At 37.1% G+C, this 13,482-nt stretch overlaps 1 pseudogene; it reads left to right on the forward strand.

Moving 5' to 3' along the window:
* The first annotated feature begins 5,208 nt into the window (after window positions 1-5,208).
* On the forward strand, window positions 5,209-6,464 carry LOC128095157 (histone-binding protein RBBP4-like; annotated as a pseudogene).
* The last annotated feature ends 7,018 nt before the right edge of the window (window positions 6,465-13,482 follow it).

Below are 13,482 nucleotides of genomic sequence, written 5' to 3' on the forward strand. Positions count from 1 at the left end.
TTGGTATTGGATAACCAGTTGGTGTGCTTGTCACTAGAGAAGACTATTTCTCTTTCAGCATTTCTTGGTTGCTTGTAGATTTCTGTGTAGGGTTGAGGCCTTGTGGGCTTTCCCCTGTCCACTTTAGCATATCTAGTGTTGTTGTGTCTGTTCAGCTCATGATTGGGTAGTCATGTTGATGAGACTTAATGAGTGTAGGTTTTGACATTCCTAGAAGACACAACCTCACAGCAAACTCCCTGATCCTCTGAGAGGATTCTTACAATCTCTCTTCTCCCTCTTCTGCAATGATTCATGAATGTTACAAGCAGGAGTTGTATTGTGGATGTTTCCATTGAAAGTGGGCTCCAGCACTGCACATTGTGATTGGTTGTATTTTTCTATAGTGATCCCTTTCTGTTGCAAAGAGAAATTTCCTTTAAGAGGGGTGAGGAATACACTTCTCTGTGAGTATAAGGATAAAATTATGGTTCATCTAGTTATAACATTTATAAAGATGTCACCATTTTATGCTTAAATGGTATCAAATACTATGAATATACCATTAGTATGAATATACCATTATTCCATCAGTTAAGCAATTTTTAATCCATTCATGAGTTGACAGCCATGTGATTTACTTCTCTCACTTGGCTGTTATGAATAATATGGAATGAAATGTTCACATACTCGTTTTGATATTCACATTTTTGTGTGTGTGTGAAGTCTATTATATGTTGGTCAGCTAATAATGAACATGAGGTGAGGCCTGCCCTGGAGTGGTTAATATAATCAGTATCAAGTCCACTGGAGAAAACAGATTTTTCCCTCTTCCAGCAGGTATAAATGACAGTTCAGTTAACTATTACATTAAAGTTGAATAAGACAAACTAACAGAAGGAAAAGAGAACAAGAATCAGAAACCCCCTTGTTGGCACATTCAGGAATCGCATAAAAAACTAAACTGGAGGCCATAATGTTAACACAGAGGACCTTGTGCAGATCTATGCAAGCCCTGTGCATGCTGCTTCAGTCTCTGTGAGTTCATATGAGCTTTGCTCATGTTAATTTAGAGAACTTTGATTTCTGGGTCTCCTCAAGCCACTCCAGCTCTTACAGTCTTTCTACCTCCTCTTCCACAGGGTTCCCTGAGCTCTGAGGGGAGTGATTTGAAGGAGACATCCCATGAAAGATGAGTACTTCAAGGTCTCACACGTTCTGTGTAATTGCAGGCTGTGGGTCTCTATATTTGTTCCCATCTGCTGCAAGAGGAAGTTTCTCTTATAACGGCTGAATAAGGCACTGATCTATAAGTATAGCAGAATGTCATTAGGGATCATTTTATTCCTGTATTTTTTTCCTTTTTTAAGCTAGTGTTATTTGGTTTTACCCTAGGTAATTTAATCTCAAATTCTTGGTCATCCAAATAATAGTTTTGGGTATAAATTCCATTTTTCATAGTGAGCCTTAAGTCAAATAAGTTATTGGTTGTTAACTCCTACAAACTTTGTGCAAACATGGTCCTAGCATATCTGGGAGGTAGTATACCATTGTAGATAAAGGTTTTGTTGTGAGCTTGGTGTTTATGTTTATGTTTTGATAGCTTTGACATAGTACCTTCCTATGCCCAAAATGCTGGAACACAGTAGTAAAGGCTCTATGTAAGCACCAGCTCAACATCTCCATCTTCAGTGAACTGTATAGGTGTTGTCATCAGCAATAGGGTCTTGCTGTCAGCTTGTGGAGAGAAACAGGCTGTTTATTTGGGGATTCCCATGGGGCCTTTTTGGCCAACAACTCAATTAGATGTAACCCAAACCTGATATTGGAAGCTTTGTTTAGTGATAATGCATGGTCATTTGGGACTTTGTCTCCCAGATTATTTGGCAATTTCATTTAGATCTCCTCCATCCATTTATATATTTTAAGAAGTTTCTACTGCATTATTTTTCCATACTCCCCCTCAAATGTCCTTTAATTTTAGCTGTCTTTCTCCATAATATATACCACAATGATCCTCTCCATTTCCCCCTCTCCACTTGATACTTCCATTACATCCCCTTATCCATCCATATCTCTCTATTATTTTATTTTTCCTAATAAGATACATCTGTTTCCTCTAGTGTATACTTACATCTGTGGTTCTATGAATTCTAGCTTTGTTATCTATAGGCAGAGTTTTCAGTCTAGACTTCTGATCAGCTCTGTCCCATCAGCCGCTCCCCAAATAATCACACAGGGAATTATTATTAATTATCAATGCTCAGCCTGTAGCCTAGGCTTGTCTCCAGCCAGCTCTTACAACTTAAATTAACTCATTTCTATTAATCTATGTGTTGCCCCAAGGCTTGTTTACCTCATCTATGAATTTCCCATGTTCCTTTTTTTGCATCTGGCTTGAGACTCCTCTGACTCTGCCCTCCTTTTTCTCAGCATTCTGTCTGGCCCAAAAATCCTGCCTAGCTATCAGTGAATCAGCTTTTGATTAACAATGAGTGCATCACATCTTAACAGTGTACAGAAGGATTGTTATATGACTTAACAACTGTTATCCACATATAAGAGAATACGTACCATTTTTTTGTCTTCCTGAGTCTGGGTTATCTCACTACGAATGATTTTTTTTTTCTAGTTCCATCCATTTGCCTGCAAACTTCATGATCATTTTTTAACAGCTGAGTAATACTCCATTGTGTAAATGTATCACATTTTCTTTATCCATTCTTCTGTTGAGAAGCATCTAGGTTGTTTCCAATTTCTGTCTACTATAAATAAAGTAGCAATGAACATAATTGAGCAAATGTCTCTGTGGTGGGTTGAAGCATCCTTTGGGTATATGCCAAAGAGTGGAATAGCTGGACTTTTAGGTAGATTAATTCCCATCTTTCTGAGAAACCATAATATTGATTTCTATAGTGGCTGTACAAGTTTACACTCACACCAGCAATAGATGAATGCTCCTCTTACTCTACATCTTCACCAGCATGAGTTGATTTCTTGCAAATCCACTGGGAGTAGAATTTCCTGGATGGATAAAAGCTTTAGACCTAACTTTCTGAGGTACTTACAGACATTTTTCCTTCACAATGCCTTTATCCATTTGTATTTTCAACAGCAATTACAAGATTTTCAATTTCTACATACAGTACCCAAACTTCTTTTTTATTTTATCTATCCTAGTGGAGGGGATGTGGAGTGATTTCTACTTGCTATTTTTATTTTCGTTTTTCTCATAGCCAGTGATGTTTAGTATCTTTACAAGTAGTTTTTGGGGCTGCTTTTCATCTTCACTGGAAAAATGCCTACTAAAGACCTTTGAACATTTTTAATTGGGTTGTTTGTCTTTTCTATAATTGAGTTTATAGTCTTCTTCACATAGTCTTTGCACTGACCTCTTATTTTATATATGATATTATTTGTGAATATTCTTCCCCTGCAGTACGTTGATTTTCATTTCTTTGAAAAATTTTAAGTAAAAGCATTTTTAATTTGAGAAAGTAAAATTTACTTATTTCTCTGTTTTGTGCCTGTTTAGTGGCATTTGAAATCATCTGGTGTAAAGACCATTGTCTTTAATATTCTCCTCTTTGCTTCAACCTAAACCATAATTTTTTTCTCTCTGAAACCTGATCTTGGATTTCCTTTGCATTAATTTTGGTATACAATGTGAGGCAGAAGTACAAAGCCTTTCTTCTTCATTGGCCTGCCCTATGGGTCCCATGGCATTTACAAAAGTTAGTCTTAATGGTCTATGAAACCATCATTACTTCATTAATGAAATTCAATTTACAGATATTATCTGGATTTGCCTTTGAACTTTCAGTATATTTCATTGATTAATGTCTTTTCTTATGCCACAAACACTTAAAACGTTAATTTTTTCTGCAAAGTATTTTACTGAGTGTAAACAAGTGGGTTTCATTGTATAGTATTTTTGTGTATGTACATCACTGCACCTTGCCATTGTTCCCTCATGGTCTTCCTTGCTTCCTCTTGGTCTCGTACATCCCTGAGAATACTCACCATTCTGACATTTTTGTCCTGTGTGTGTGTGTGTGTGTGTGTGTGTGTGTGTGTGTGTGTGTACAGTCAGATTTCTAAATATGAGAGAAAACATGGGATTTTTTCCCATTTACCCTTTCTTGTTTTCCATCTCCTCCCCCTTTTGATCCCTGCACAGCTCCCTTCCACTCTCAAGTTATGTAACTATCATCTATCATCTATATATTTACCTACCTATCTATAATCTATCATGTTTACATTCAGATTTCATGTATGGTAGAAGTATCCTAAATGTGATAGTTGTCTTTCTGAGTCTGCCTTATTTCACTCACGGTCTCTGGTTAACTCCATTCTCCTTCAGATTACATGATTTCATTATGATTTAGCACAGAATAAAATTCTGCTGTATACATATACCATATTGTCTTTTTTTCATGGTGTGTGTGTGTGTGTGTGTGTGTGTGTGTGTGTGTGTGTGTGTGTGTGACTGAAAAGGGTTGGAGAAGTGCACACCATTATTTTTCCTTAAAATGCATCCAGCAGTAGTTAATATGATGACAAGGCATGAGTTTCAGATTTGAGAAAACAAAAATCATACCAATCCTCTGACTTAATGAAATTTAATAAATGCATTTATTACTGAATTGTGAGAACCTTAGTATTAAGACATCTGCTGATAGAGATATAGGTGAGGCCTATTTCCTGGCTACAGAATAAATATATTCAACTATTGTTTGTAGTTAAATTTTAAAGTTAGAAATTGTGAGTTCTCTCTTACTCCCTTTAGTCAAGACTTTTTTTTGGCTAACTTGAGGCTTTGGGTTTTACAGAAATTTTGGAGGTCAGCTTGTATAGAAATCAGGTAGAAAATGTGCACAATACATAAACCAATGCAGAAATATTACAATCTGAACAATGTTCAGTCTTTTTGTCCACAGAAAGAATACCATTGTACTTATTTAACAATTTTAAACATATTTCACAAACATATTATGATCATCAGATTATACATTTTACACTTATTTTATTATATTTGCCCTTAAAATTAAATTCTGTTTTGATTATCATAGACAGAATTATCCTCTTAATTTGATTTCAGGATTCTTTTTAAAATCATATAGAAAAATATTTTTATAGATAAATTGTACTGAGGCCTGTAGCCTGCCTGCCCCCGTTGCAGCACAGGACCCCAGGATTTCCCAACCCCACACTGGCTTGCCTGCTGCCATGGCTGATAAGGAAGTGCCTTTGACAATGTGATGGAAGAACATGTGATCAATGAGGAGTACAAAATACGGCAAAAGAACACTCCTAACCTTATGATTTGGTGATGACCCAGGCACTGGAGTGGCCCAGTTTAACTTTCCAGTGGCTTCCAGATGTAACCAGGCCTGAAAGGAAAGATTTCAGCATTCCTTGGCTTGTCCTGGGAATATACACATTGGATGAAAAAAAAAATTCCTGGTGATAGCCAGTGTTAAACTCCCTAATGATGATGCTCAGTTTGATGCATCATACTATGAGAGTGAAATGGAATTTGGAGGTTTGGGCTCTGTCTGTGGAAAAACTGAATGAAATCAAGATCAACCATGAAGGAGAAGTAAACAGGGCTCAGTACCTGCCCCAGAACCCTTGCATCATTGCAACAAAAATTCCATCCAGTGATGTGCTTGTTCTCGACTACACAAAGCATCCTTCTAATCCAGAGCCTTCTGGAGAGCGCAACCCAGATTTGTATCTCCATGGACATCAGGAGGAAGGTTATAGTCTTTCTTGAAATCCGAAGCTCAGTGGGCACTTAGTGCTTCAGATGACCATACCATCTGCCTATTGGACATCATCAGTTCAGGTCCAAAAAAAGGGAAACGGTTTATGCAAAAACCATTTTTACAGGGTGTACAGTAGTATAGGATGTTTCCTGGCATCTGCTCCAAAATTCTCTGTTTGGGTCAGTTGCTGATGATCAGAAACTTATGATTTGGAATACTCATCCAAACAATACTTCCAAGCCAAGCCACTCAGTCAATGCTCACACTGCCATTGAGGTGAACTGCCTGTCTTTCAGCCTTCATAGTGAGTTCATTCTTGCCACAGGATCAGTGGGCAAGACTGTTGCCTTGTGGGATCTGAGAAATCTGAAACTCAAGTTGCATCCTTTGAATCACAAAAGGATGAAATATTCCAAGTTCAGTTTCACCTCCCAATGAGACTATTTTGGCTTCTATTATAAGCTCAATATCTGGGATTTAAGAAAAAATGGAGAACAGTCCCGAGAAGATGCAGAAGATGGCCCACCAGAGCTGTCATTTATTCATAGTGGTCACACTGCCAAGATATCTGATTTCTCCTGGAATGCCAACGAAACTTGGGTGATTTGTACTGTATCAGGAGACAGTATCATGCAAGTGTGGCAGGTGGCAGAGAACATTTTTAGTGATGAAGTCCCTGAAGAAAGTGTGGATCCAGAAGGAAAAGGATCCTAAACATGTCGCACATGTGGTTTAGACTCCCCTTGTTTTCCCTGAACCCTAGATGGATTGAACACTGGGTTGTCACAGACTTTGTTCAGCCATCCGTCTACAAAAGGTGCCACCAACAACGCCATTATCCCAAGTCATGGGTGTTTTCTAAATCCTGACTGAGGGATTTAATTCAACAAAGCCACAGACTTATATTTAAAATCTTCTTCAGGAATTTTCTAATAGCAAAACCAGGTCTAAGGTAGCTTCAGAAATGGGCCATATTATGTGGGATTATTCTTCTTCTTAAGCTATATCTGCAAGTTTTTCAGATTCTGGAGTAAGAGGCCAGAGTGAATAAGGAATAGAGCCAAGTGAGGTAGGTATCTGAGCCTTGAGTATAAATATTGCAAGATGCCATTTTTTTATTCAGGAATTTGGAGAGACTCAAGTTATAGATATCTACTGTAAGGTTCTCACACATGGCTTTCCAGAATGCTCCTTTTCCTGTGTAAACCAGACTCCTCTTACATTTTTGCTCATTGATGCATTTCTTGAGCTGTTTCTATATTATTCTTTTCCTTTCTGTGGAATGTTTTTTGGTGTGTGTGTGTGTGTGTGTGTGTGTGTGTGTGTGTGTGTGTGTGTGTGCATGTTTAAACTTGGGACCATCAAGTTGTAAAGATGTACATTTTTACCTGACAGTCATACCACTGGTAAGCTGTCAAGCTCAGAAAGATTGAATTGCTAATTTGTATTTGTTTTTAAACTTAAATTAATCCTTGATAAGAGATGCTTTTTCAGGGATTAGTCCTTGACCACTACAGTTGGGTGCAATCTCCATTTTGGTTGACATGACTCAGCATCAGGGCCTTTTATTCTCCATGACTAGCTGTGTAAGTGCTTGTAATGGGATACATTGCTTTTCTATAAAAAAAAAAAAAGAAATTTTTACTGAAGTGATTTGGGTTTAGTATATTGCATATTTCAAACTTGTTAAATATCTGTATTAGTTCTTACATATTCTCATGTATTTCTTAACATTCTTTATACAAATATTCACTATCTACAAATGCATGTATACATATGAGAGAGGAGAAGAGAGGGGAAATAGGGGTACAGAGAGACAGAGAAAGGAGGAGGTGTAGAAGACGGAGGAGAAGAGGGGAGAACCTGGACATAGAAATGCCTTTGTATTTATTTATTTATTTTTTCTGAACTGGGGATTGAACATAGGGACTCATACCAGTTAGAAAAGGACATTCTTAATCAGCAATATCCACAGACAACTTTGAATTTCTTAATACCACACATATATACACTTGGAATTCAATGCTATCTGTATATACATATATATATATATATATATATATATATATATATATATATATATATATATATGTATATATATATATAAGTTACTTTTCTATTGCTGTGTTTTGTTTTTTTATTAAGAATTTTTTTCATTCATTTTACACACCAATCAAAAATCCCCCTCTTCCCTCCTCCTGCCCCACCAACCTCCCCTCCCAACCCATGCCCCAGTCTCTCCCACAAGAAGGCAAGGCCTCCCTGTGGAGGCACATTCAGTAGAGGCAAGTCCAAGCCCTTCCTCCTGCCTCAAGGCTGCATGAGGTGTCCCATCACGGGTAGTGGGCTCCACAAAGCTTACTCATGCACCAGAGATGGATTCTGATCCTACCACTGGGGGGCGGGGGGGATCCCAAGCAGGTCAAGCTACACAACTGTCTCACCATGCAAAGGACCTAGTCCAGTCCCATGTAGGCTCCACAGCCATAGATCCAACTTTCATGAGTTCCCTCTAGTTTGGTTTGGTTATCCCTGTGTGTTTCCCCATCATGATCCTGATGCACTTGCTCATAGAATCCCTCTTCTCTCTCTCTTTGACTGGACTCCTAGAGCTCTTGGACTTCTAATGATTGGCTGTGGATCTCTGCACCTGCTTCCATCAGTCATTGGTATAAAACCTGACATGTGGACCAATGGAATTGAATTGAAGACCACGACATTAACCCATACACCTATGAACACCTGATTTTTGACAAAGAAGCCATAACTGTACAATGGAAAAAAAGAAAGCATCTTCAACAAATGGTGCTGGCATAACTGCATGTCAACATGTAGGAGATTGCAAATAGATACGTATCCATCGCCATGCACAAAACTCAAGTCCAAGTGGATCAAAGACCTCAATATAAAACCAGTTACACTGAACCTGATAGAAGAGAAAGTAGGAAATAGTCTTGAACGCATTGGCACAGGAGACCACTACCTAAATATAGCACCAGTAGCACACACACTGAGAACAATTAATAAATGGGACCTCCTGAAACTGAGAAGCTTCTGTAAGGCAAAGGACACAATAAATAAGACAAAACAACAGTCTATTGCTGTGTTAAAACCCCTTGGCCAAGGCAATTTATAAAAGAATGTATTTAATTGGGCTTACTGTTTCAGAGGAATATTGAATCTTCCTTTACAGTTTGGACATCTGTATTTTGCTACTTATTTCATTTGTTTGGTTAGAACTCCCAGTTTGGTGTTGAAAACAGTGTGAGAATAGATGTGTGTGTGTGTGTGTGTGTGTGTGTGTGTGTGTGTGTGTGTGTGTGTGTGAGAGAGAGAGAGAGAGAGAGAGAGAGAGAACTGAGAAAATATATTTCTTTATATTTTCTCCATATATTCAATATACAAAAGTAAAACAATAGACTTTTTATCATAAAAGCAACTGTGAAGTGTTCTTATTTAAGTTCTTTAATGTATATTTTATATAAAATTAAGTTACTTTATTTAGAAATTCTGCTTTTATTAGAATCAAATAATTGGTAAGCAGTCATATTTCAAAATACATCATCACAAATGTATTTGGCATTTTAAAAAGCAAACCAGCCTTTAATTCATATTTTTTCACTAACAAGATCATAAAATTTGATAAAACATCAAAGTTTTAGAGCTTAAATTTTAATCTGGGAGAAATGTGCATATTTGTTAATTCTTTCTTTCTGTATTCTGTGTTCTGTTATCAGCATCTAGGGACAGCTGTCAGTCTTAACCTTGCCTTCATTTCTAATCCTCTGGGATCTCCTTTACTCATCCTCGCCTCTTGGCTCTGCAAGAGTTCTTAACTCCTTCACATAGTGCATTTATTTCTTCATAACTGCAGGCCACCAGGAGACCTGTGAACACCAATTTTCCTGTCTGAGTGCCTCTTTTCAAAAGGAGTCTTGCCATTTTGCTTTTGTATTTGGCTCTTCTTTGATCAGGTTCATGGCAGCGAGATTAACCTGTCATTATAAAATAGAATCGTACTTCAATGTTCTCCTGTTTCTTAAATGGATGCTGAACTTGGCTCCAGACCCCCTTACCAGAAAGCAGCTGAAAAGCCCTTGGCAACAGAAAGCTGATTATTTGCAAAAGTGGGACTCCTAATTGGAAAATGTGATGGAATGAAAATAGTAATCTCCTAAAATGATAATGTGTTCCACTTAATGAATATTAATGTGTCATATTCATGAGCCTGGAGAATTTGAACCTGTGAGATAAGAATTTCTTCTACCTAGGAACGCACACTCTCACTCATTCACAAGTTTCCCATTCACATAGACAAGCATGCCATTCTTGATGGCACACTTCTAGTAGATAGCAATTAGCATGTATGCAGACGGCTAATTGGTTGTGAAGTTTTCCATGATTTTTTTCTGTTGCTGGCAATAATTATGCATGCACTTATGCACTATATTCTGTTTCTTTGTAAATTCTTAGCAGCAAATGGCTGTGTAGTTTACCTCTAATTTCACTGCCCATGGGGACTGTGCAACATATGAGACGTGACCATGCTTTAGAAGAACTGATTGCACTATTAAGAAACACAAAGGAACCTCTACTTGCAAATTTGTGTTGTGTATGTCAGGACTTTGCCCAAGGCTCTACACTCATTGCAATAATGTAGTTATTGCTTAAAATATATTTGGAACTTTTCTTTGAAACTAGGTCAATTTTCCCAAGAAAAAAGGAAATGAAACTTGTACTATGATTAGTTGGGTGGAGACAAATGTGATTCATTGCTTTAAGACTTTATGTTTGGGTAGCAATCAGTGCTACATCTCATGAGAGCCTTGATATAATTAATGCTTTTCTTGAGATGATTCCATCTTTCAGAACATGGGACTTTTTAAGAAAAATGGAAGTTAGAATGCAAGGTCTGGGCACATGAGATTCAGTTTTCTGTCAACTGAGCATACATAAATGAATTTTAATTAGATATAATATATGTGACAAAAAAGAAACACATATTGTGCTTAGGAAGAATCAAAGCTGTTCTACCAATTTTATGTAGAATGAAATAGGAAGGAACGGGGATCTTTTGTTTTGTTTAGAGATCAAATCAGACCTTTATGAAATGATATTTCCCTCATCAGTGCTAAAGGTTCACTTTGTGTAAATGATGAAAAACTTGATGCAAAGAAGTTTCTAGAATTATGGAAGAAAGTAGAAGCTGCTTAATTGGAAAGGGCCTCAGATAGATGGGAGATACAGTTAAAAGAGAGAAATTTGAGAAAGATGAAGCAAGGTGGAGGAGAGCTTTACACGAACGTAAAATAATATGTTTGGGGTATTTAAAAAAAGTTGGGCAGTGGATGTAGCTCATTTGTAGAATACGTGCCTAATATGTGGAAGTCTCTGAGTTCAATTCCCAGAACTGTGGAAATAATATGATGTAATATAATATATTCATCCTGTATGTAATCTTAGGTGAAAATTTCAGCTTTATTTCATGCTATTTCATGTAAATGGGAATAGTGCTGAGGGGTACTTTGGGGCTTTAAGACCTCTCTGGGTGTGGACCTGCTCTGTTTTGAGGGTTAGCCCTATGGTTTATAGGACCAGGTTGTTCCCACATACTTCCCACTCTTCCTTCAGTTTCTAGCATCCTCCTATGGAGGCCCCTGTAGCTTTTTTACCATTGATATGCATCTCTTCTCTCTCTGTCCATCCATCCTGATGTGTTAACTTTGGGATTAATTTCATTGCACTGATCCCTAAACATATCTCAAGAAAAGCTGAAGTTGAAAAAACTGCAACCCATAAAATCAATTTCACAGTAATTGTGAAAATCTATTCAATAAAATGTATGTGATATAAATAAAAGGTATAGAGGGTATCCATTCCATGAAACCCAGTAAATTTCTCATGACATTGCACCACATCTTCCCAAGACTGAAGTCAAGCATCAGTTTATCATACATACATCTACTTGGTCTCTGTTCTTCATTTGCATTGATTGGCAGTGAATGATTAGTGAGTAAATATTCAGAAACTGAAGTTTGAGGATGAAGTTTGAACATCAGGGAGAGAGTATATGATCCAAAGGAGGATTGTAGAGCCTTTCTGTGCCTCCATTGCAAATGAAAGTGAGATTTCCTTAGATGACAGTGTCATCATAAGAATCCAATGGATTAACTAATTTTAAAAAAAGGCTTACACTATTCCTGACATGGGAAGGGCAGTGCATATTGGTAAATTTTTTTTATTTAAAAAGTCAGCATTTTAAATGCTTTATTCTTTTATTTTCTTAACATATTATATCATGCAGATATATTTTCTGATATTGACCGTCCTGGTTTTATTGGAATAAATCTTATGTGGTCCTAGAGTACTACTCTTCTCATAGCTTTGTAAGGCTGCTGTTTTAATAGTGCACTTGATATGGAATGATACGGAATGGATATGTTATGTTTCCTTCCCTGTATCTTCTTTTTCACCTATTAGAATTAACCTAGTAGATACAGATTTGAAACTTGCCCATATTTTTATCTGCATCTGGTTTGAATGACCTTGGAGTTTCCTACTATTTATAGGTTAGATAAATTCAACTGAAAACTCACCTTATTGTACTGCCTTTTATTTTCCCTTTTCTAACAATTAGAATATTGAGAATTTCCACTTATGTTGGGTCAGTTTTGTCAACTGATATGTCGCTAGAAAATCATCTGTTTTATTCAGGTTTTCTAATTTATGACCAGAGAAATGGCATACTTATGGAATGTTAATGGAGAAATGCCAAAAATCTAATTCCACTCATAATGTTACTTATTATAAATATGTAAAATTGGATGTGTGCATGGTTATGTATTAGATGATATGGATGCTAAAGTTTGATTGGATTAGGGATGCGTAGTTGAGTAATGACTTTTTCCCATTGGGCCTCTGCTGTTTTATGATAGCAGCATTATTATTAAAAAGACAAAGCAGTGGGTGGGAGTTAAGAAGGGAAGTTCTGAATGTGAGCTGTTAGGGATTCAACTATTGAATGTGCAAGTTGTTTGTTCCATGAGATAGGACATATACAGGCAGAATGCTATTCTCATTTTCGTGATTGTAAAATGGGGATAGCAATAGTGTAATCCCTTGGAGTTTATGTGAACACTAAATGATGTGTTACAAAAGCCTAGCACTAGGGTTCATTGCCCAATGCCAGAGTACTTGTTTAGCAAGTACTGGGTTCTATACCCAGTAACACATACACACACACACACACACACACACACACACACACACACACACACACACACTCCAAAGTTTTAAGATGGGTCTGGTGGCATATACGTATAATCCCAGGACTTTGGAAGTCTGCCTTTAAGTTTGAGGACAACCTGGTAAGACCTTTTCTCTAGGAAAAAGTAGACAAAACAAACAAAATACCTAAAAGATCAGTATCATGCTTGTGAATTATCAACACTAAATGATAGTTAGCTATTGTCATTAAAGCAGCAGACTGCAAGAACCTAATGACTGCAGCTTTGATTTTCATCATAATTGATACCATTTCAGATTCCATTCATTCATCCCAGTCTTAAGCCAGAATGAACAGTCTGTGCAGTCACAGCTTAATTGTTAAGCTCATAGGCCTTGGAAAATCAAGAGTTCAGTCTAACTCGAGTTGATACGCAGATGGCAGAAAGACTTTGGGCAGAAATGTCAAAATGACAGAGAAAAATATGGGAATAAAGAGTAATGGGAA

This window comes from Peromyscus californicus, unplaced genomic scaffold, assembly GCF_007827085.1.
Source record: "Peromyscus californicus insignis strain IS unplaced genomic scaffold, ASM782708v3 Scaffold_4__1_contigs__length_199733344, whole genome shotgun sequence".
Lineage (NCBI taxonomy): Eukaryota > Metazoa > Chordata > Mammalia > Rodentia > Cricetidae > Peromyscus > Peromyscus californicus.